Raw genomic sequence first — 6,718 nt, 5'->3', positions numbered from 1 at the left:
TGAGCCATCGTGCCCAGCCTCAAGTTTTCTTTTTGTTATTGATTTTTAGCTTAATTACATTGTTATCAGAGAACATATTATGTAAAATTTATTTCTTTAAGACTAATTAATACTTTTTATGTTCCAGTAAACAATTATTTTTTAAATGTTCTATATATTCTGTAGCTATTGGTTAGTCTTCTACATGTATCTATAACCCTAATTTTGTTAATTTTGTTGTTCAAATATTCTATTTCTTTACTATTTTTTCCTGTTTTATTGATTTCTTGTTATTGTAAATTTTTGCTTTATATATTTGAAGGTCATGCTATTAGGTGCATATAACTATAAAATTGTTATTTTTTCTGCTTAAGTTTAGCTTTTATTAAAGTATTCCTCCTTATCTCAATTCTTTTATCTAAAAGTCCATTTTCACAGATATCTAACATAGCTACATGAGCTTCCTTTTGTTTAAAGTTTCTAATAATTTTTAAAAACTACTCTGTAGTTTTAAGATTTAGGTATTTCTTTTAAATAATGTATAGCACTATATTTTTTGTAAATAGCCTTTTATTAAAATATTCTGTCTACTTATACCTAATATAATTACTGGAACATTTGGGTTTAAATCCAGCATCTTATTTTCTTCTTTGTGCTTTGTGTTGGCTCTAGCTATTCTATGTTCATTTTTTTCCTTTCTTGCTAAGTTTTAGATTGATAAACTTTGATCATTGTAGTTTTTCTACAAGTTTAGATGTAAAAAACATAGTTTCTATTTGTTTAGTAGGGAACTTAGAATTTACAACATACATGTTAGTTAAGTCTAAAATTAATTAAGGACTGGCACCATGGCTCACGCCTGTAATCCCAACATTTTGGGAGGCTGAAACGGGCGGATCACCTGAAGCCAGGAGTTTGTGACCAGCCTGCAAACATGGCAAAACCCCATCTCTACTAAAAATACAAAATTAGCTGGGCATGGTGCCTCTAATTCCAGCTACTTGGGAGGCTGAGGCAGAAGAATCGCTTGAATCCAGGAGGCAGAGATTGCAGTGAGCTGAGATGGTGCCATTGCACTCCAGCCTGGGCAACAAGAGCAAAACTCCATCACAAAATTAATAAATAAATAAATATAAAAATTAATATGTTGCTATCAAGTGTTTTAATACTGTCATAAAACACTCCACTAGATAGTATTTTTACTGTTTTATCCATCATTTTCAAATGTACTTATCCACATATTTACCAGTTTATTTTTCTTCCTTTTAACACCTCAGATTTCTTTTGTTTTGTTTTGTTTTTTGGAGACAGAGTCTCACTCTGTGGCCCAGGTTGGAGTGCAGTGGCACTATCTCAGCTCACTGCAACCTCCACCTCCCAGGTTCAAGCGATTATCCTGCCTCAGCCTCCCAAGCAGCTGGGATTATAGGCGTGTGCCACCATGCCTGGCTAATTTTTGTATTTTTAGTAGAGATGGGGTTTCGCCATGCTGGCCAGGCTGGTTTCAAACTCCTGACTTCAGGTAATCTCCCTGCCTTGGCCTCCCAAAGTGCTAGGATTACAGGCATGAGTCACCGCGCCTGGCCACATCTCAAATTTCTATATAGTATCCCTTTTTATATCTTCCCTATGTGCTATGTGGGATCATTTTCCTTTAGGGAGTTTGCAATTTACATTTTCCTGAACATGTATTTATTTTCTCTCATTCTTAGAAGATATTTTTGCTAGGTGGAAAATTTTAGGCTGGTAGTTACTTAGTTTGGCACATGGAAGAATTCATGCTACAAATGTCTACCTTTCATTGTCGCTGTTGAGAATTTTACTTCTTGGTCTTACTGTCAACTTCTTTGAAGTCATGTCGTGAAAGATTGCCATTTTTCTTTCAAAAGTTACCATTTTCTCTTTTTAAAAGTTTTATCATAAAAACTTTTAATAGATATGAAAGTAGGAAGGTAATATAATAAACTATGTATCATCAACCATGTACCGCATGCCGGTCATCCATCTTTGATAATTACTAACTCATTCATGTCAGTCATGTTTCATCTACAGCCTGACCACAGATTCCTCTGCTTTTTCTCTGGCAGTTTATTTGTTGAAGAAATGAGTTGTTTGTCCTAGGAAGTTGTGAACATTCTGGATCTTGCTGGTTTGGTTGTTTACATAGTTTATTATGTACATTTCATATGTTTCTCTCTCCTTTATATTTCTTAGAAATTGGTCTGACTTTTTAAAATATTTTCTCTTTGCCTGTGGTTTTCTGCAGTTTCACAATGATATGTGCCATGTAGATTTTTAAAAATGTATCTTTCAAAGGATTTGTAGGGCATTTTAATTATGTGGATTGGTGTCTTTCCTCAATTCTAGATGATTCTCAAATATTTTATTTTTAAACAACTTTTTTTTTTAGTGGCTGCCCTTGAGTTTACAGTATATACTTACAATTATTCCAAGTCCTCTTTCAAATATTATTAAACTACTTCACAAGTAGTGCAAGTACTATATAACAGAGTTCTCCCAATTCTTCTCTCTCATCCTTTCTAACATTGCTGTCATTCATTTCACTAATCTATCTAAAAGCTATAATCACCGAAAACATTGTTGCTATTATTTTGAACAAACTATTATCTTTTAATCAATTAAAAATAAGAATAAAATATTTCATTTTACCTTTATTTCTTCTCTAACATTCTTTCTTTATGTAAATCCAAATTTTTGGCCTATATTATTTTATCATTTTCCTTCTGTCTGTAGAATTTATTGTAACATTTCTTGCAGGTAAGTCTGCTGGTGACAAATTCCCTTAATCTCTGTTTGCATTAGAAAATATTTATTCTGACCAGGCACGGTGCCTCACGCCTGTAATCCCAGCACTTTTGGAGGCTGAGGCAGGAGGATCATGTGAGGTCAGGAGTCTGAGACCAGCCCGGCCAACATGGTGAAACCCTGTCTCCACTAAAAATACAAAATTAGCCGGGTGTGGTGGTGTGTGCCTGTAATCCCAGCTACTCCAGAGGCTGAGGCAGGGGAATCACTTGAACTCGGGAGGTGGAGGTTGCAGTAAACCAAGATCCTGCCACTGCACTCCAGCGTGGGCTACAGAGCAAGACTCGGTCTCAAAAAAGGGAAGGCAAGGGAACGGGAGGGGAGGGGAGGGGAAGACAGGGGAGATTTATTCCTCCTTTATATTGAAGAATAAATTTGCTCTATTCAGGATTTTATGTCAGTGTTGGTTTTTTTCTTTCAATGCTTTAAATATTCTAAATATTTCTCTCCATTTTCTTTTTGCTTGCATGGTTTCCAACAAGCCTCTTCTATAGATAAGGTTGTTTTTTCCCTCGTCCTTCCCCTATGGCTTCTTTCAAGATTTTTCTCTGTCCTTGACTTTCTACAGTCTGAATATGATATGACTAGGTATATCATGTTTGGTGTGCTCTAAAGTTCCTGGATCAGTGGTTTGTTGTCTATTATCAATTTTGGGAAATTCTTGTTCATTATTTCTTCTGTTTCTTTCTTTTCCTTCTGGAACTCACACACTATATGTATTTATACTTTTTGTAATTGTTCAACAGTTCTTGGATGCTTTGTTTTTTTTTTATTTCTTTCTTTTTCATTTCAGTTTTGGATGCTTCTATTGAAATTTCTTCAAGCAAGCTGATTCTTTCCTCCGCTCTGTCCTATTGAGGAGCTTTTTGAAGGCATTCTTGTTTCTGCTACAATATTTTTTATTTCTAGCATTTCCTTTGATTCTATCTTAGAGTTCTCATCTCTCTGCTTGCATTATTTATCTGTTCTTGCAAGTTGTTCCCCTTTTTCATTACAGTCCTTAGAATTTTAATATTTATTTTAAATCCCTCTTCTAATAATTTCAACATCTCTGCCATATCTAGTCTGGTTCTGATATTTGCTCTGTTTCTTCAATGTTTGGGTGTGTGTGTATGTGTGTGTGTGTGTGTGTGTGTGTGTGTTTGTCTTTTAGTGTGACTTGTTATATTTTATTGAAAGCTAAATATGAGGTATTAGTGAGATAGGAATAAGACAAGGTGGTCACAGGAGAATAGAAAATTCTAAGCAGCAGTTTCACATGACTAGCAAAAGGAAACTTGAAATAGCTGCATGAGCCTGATAAGACTGAAAACGAGGATGTGGACCAAGCTGGCTAAGACTGACTGGACTCAACATGGTGCTGGATTTGACCTAGGTTTCACCTAGGACCTAATTATATGCGCATTAGCATACTAAATCATATACCCACCAGCGCCAAGACAGTTCCAGGAACATCCATATTTGGATGTTAAAATGGGTAACACCACAGTTCCAAGAAATCTTCACCTCTTTCTGGGAATCTTCATGAATGTTTCACACCTTGGTTAAAGAAGCCCATAAAGGTATAAACCCCAAACCCCACTGGGAGTGACTCTTTCATGAGTATGCCTACATTCTCTTTTCTTGAATGTGTACTTTTCGCTTTGCAATAAGTCTCTGTACTTTCACTGTTTTCCAACTCATCCTTAAATTCCTCCTCACAACAGTGTTAAGAGCCTGGACACTGGCCAGGCCAACGTCCCACCTGCATTCGGGGACCTCCCCCAGCCCACCAGTATCACTAGGTAAAAATAAACTGAGGTAAGGAGGCCTTTAGTAAGGTTTTATATTTATCTTGCTAAAGCTTAGGCTGTGTTTATTATTTGTTGTAACTGTCACTGTCAGAGTCTAAAATTTACTTTGGTATCCTTGTTTTTTGTCTCCCCTCTGATCTTTTGGTTTCTCTATAGAGACTTCTTAAACAAGGTCTGAGACATGCAGTTCTTTCAGTTGTATTTTCCCATTATTATACTGGAGCCACATTGAAGTGGTAGTAAAAGGTTGGGGGAGTGGAGGCCAGTGTTCTACAGCCCTGTGATCAGGTTTCAGTCTCTTAGTGAGCCTATGCCCCTGGGCTGTGCCCTTATCAAGCGCTTCTCAGTTTTCTTTTGCCTTGTTTGTTTCCCCTCTTAGGTGAGACTGGAGGGCTAGAGGGGGCTGACCTTGGGTATTTCCCTTCTTCAGGTCAGTTAGACTGATGAAAATCCAATAGGTTAGGTAGGCTCTGGTAAAATACTGTCTCTTGTAGGCGGGCCTTGTTAAGAAGAGCAGAATGCTCTGGCATCCTTCAAAATGGCAACTTTTTCCATCCCCAAGAAACACAAAGGAATTTTTCTCTGATGTCCACTGTGAGAACCTGGTAGAGTTTTACCTCCTGGAGGTAAAACTCACAAAACTGTGGGTGCATACACCTAAAACTGAGCCCCTCGGAGTTTTACATTCTCAAACGTGTTCATCCTGAGCCTCCAGCAATTCATTAGTTATAGTTTTAGGTTTTCTTATTCCAGTACTGGTTCCTGGAGAGGTGTTCATTCTCGGGCATTTGCTCCAGTGTATTGTAATTGCTTGTATCTGCCTTTCTGTCTCCCCAATTCCAGGGACGTCAGTTTGCACTGTGGTCCCCGTTCTCTGATGGATCTAAGAAGTGTTGTTGATTTTTAGTTTGTTCACCTTTTATCTTGTAAGGACAAAAATGATAACTTCCAGGCATCTTATATGCCAGATTTGAAACTATTTTCCTCAAATGCTGTCATTTTAAAAAGCGGGTATTTTATTTCCTTCAAATAGTGAGTAGTTTTAAGTTTTAATTTCTAATTGCTTCAGCATCTGAAGTCTTTGGGTATCAGTTTCTGCTCCTTGTTATTGATACAGAACACCTGGGCCCCTGGCTAAACTCCCCCCCCTTAAGCCTGGACCCCCAGCAGTAAGTGAAAACAGCTGACCCCATTTTTCTGCCCAAATGTTGCCTTTTTGGCTTGCCCCGCCCCTATCCTGTGCCCATAAAAAAACTTCAGCTGGCAGAGTAACGCAAGCGGCTGAGCGGCTGGGATACAAGTGGCTGAGCAGCAAGCAGAGAAGCAGCAACTGAGTGTTGGAGACCACCGATAGACGCGGCTAACTTCAAACGGTGCAGCTTCCCGGAAAGGTCACCTTCTTACCGCACCGTTCCTTTCCCAATTCTCCATCCCGCTGAAAACCGCCTTTATTACCCAATAAACTCCTCCACACACACTACCCTTCAACCCATTCATGGGACCTGATTCTTCCTGGATGCTGGACAAGAACCCAGGTGCCGAGAGGGCAGGGGCTCGGATGCTGCGGGGCCTACACAGAGCCTGTTCCCACCAGAAAGAAGTGACCCCCGGTTCCAGTATTCACTTCCTCCAGTTCCTGCACTCCCTTGCTTGCATGCTCCCTCTCTCAAGAAGTGGCCAATGGCAGCCTGAGTGAAATGAGCCATTCCAGTTCTCGCCCACGAAGGGGGTCAAGGTCAAGGGAACACTCCCATCTCATCATTTCTATTGGTTCTCATTTCTTTTTTTCTTTCTTTCTTTCTTTCCTTCCTTCCTTCCTTCCTTCCTTCCTTCCTTCCTTCCTTCCTTCCTTCCTTCTTTTCTTTTCTTTTTTTGACAGGGTCTTGCTCTGTCATCAGGCTGGAATGCAGTGGCGTGACTTGGCTCACTACAACCTCTGCCTCCCAAGCTCAAGTGATCCTCCCAGCTAGTCCCGAGTAGCTGGGACTACAGGCACACATCACTATGCTCAGCTAATTAAAAAAATTTTTTTGGAGAGATGAGGTCTCACTATGTTGCCCAGGCTGGTCTTGAGCTCCTGGGCTCAAACAATCATCCCATCTTGGCCTCCCAAAGTGCTG

The sequence above is a fragment of the Colobus angolensis genome, unplaced genomic scaffold (genome assembly GCF_000951035.1).
Source record: "Colobus angolensis palliatus isolate OR3802 unplaced genomic scaffold, Cang.pa_1.0 Scaffold100, whole genome shotgun sequence".
Taxonomy (NCBI): Eukaryota; Metazoa; Chordata; class Mammalia; order Primates; family Cercopithecidae; genus Colobus; species Colobus angolensis.
The sequence above is the reverse complement of the archived record's forward strand: the minus strand, read 5'-3'. Positions refer to the sequence as shown.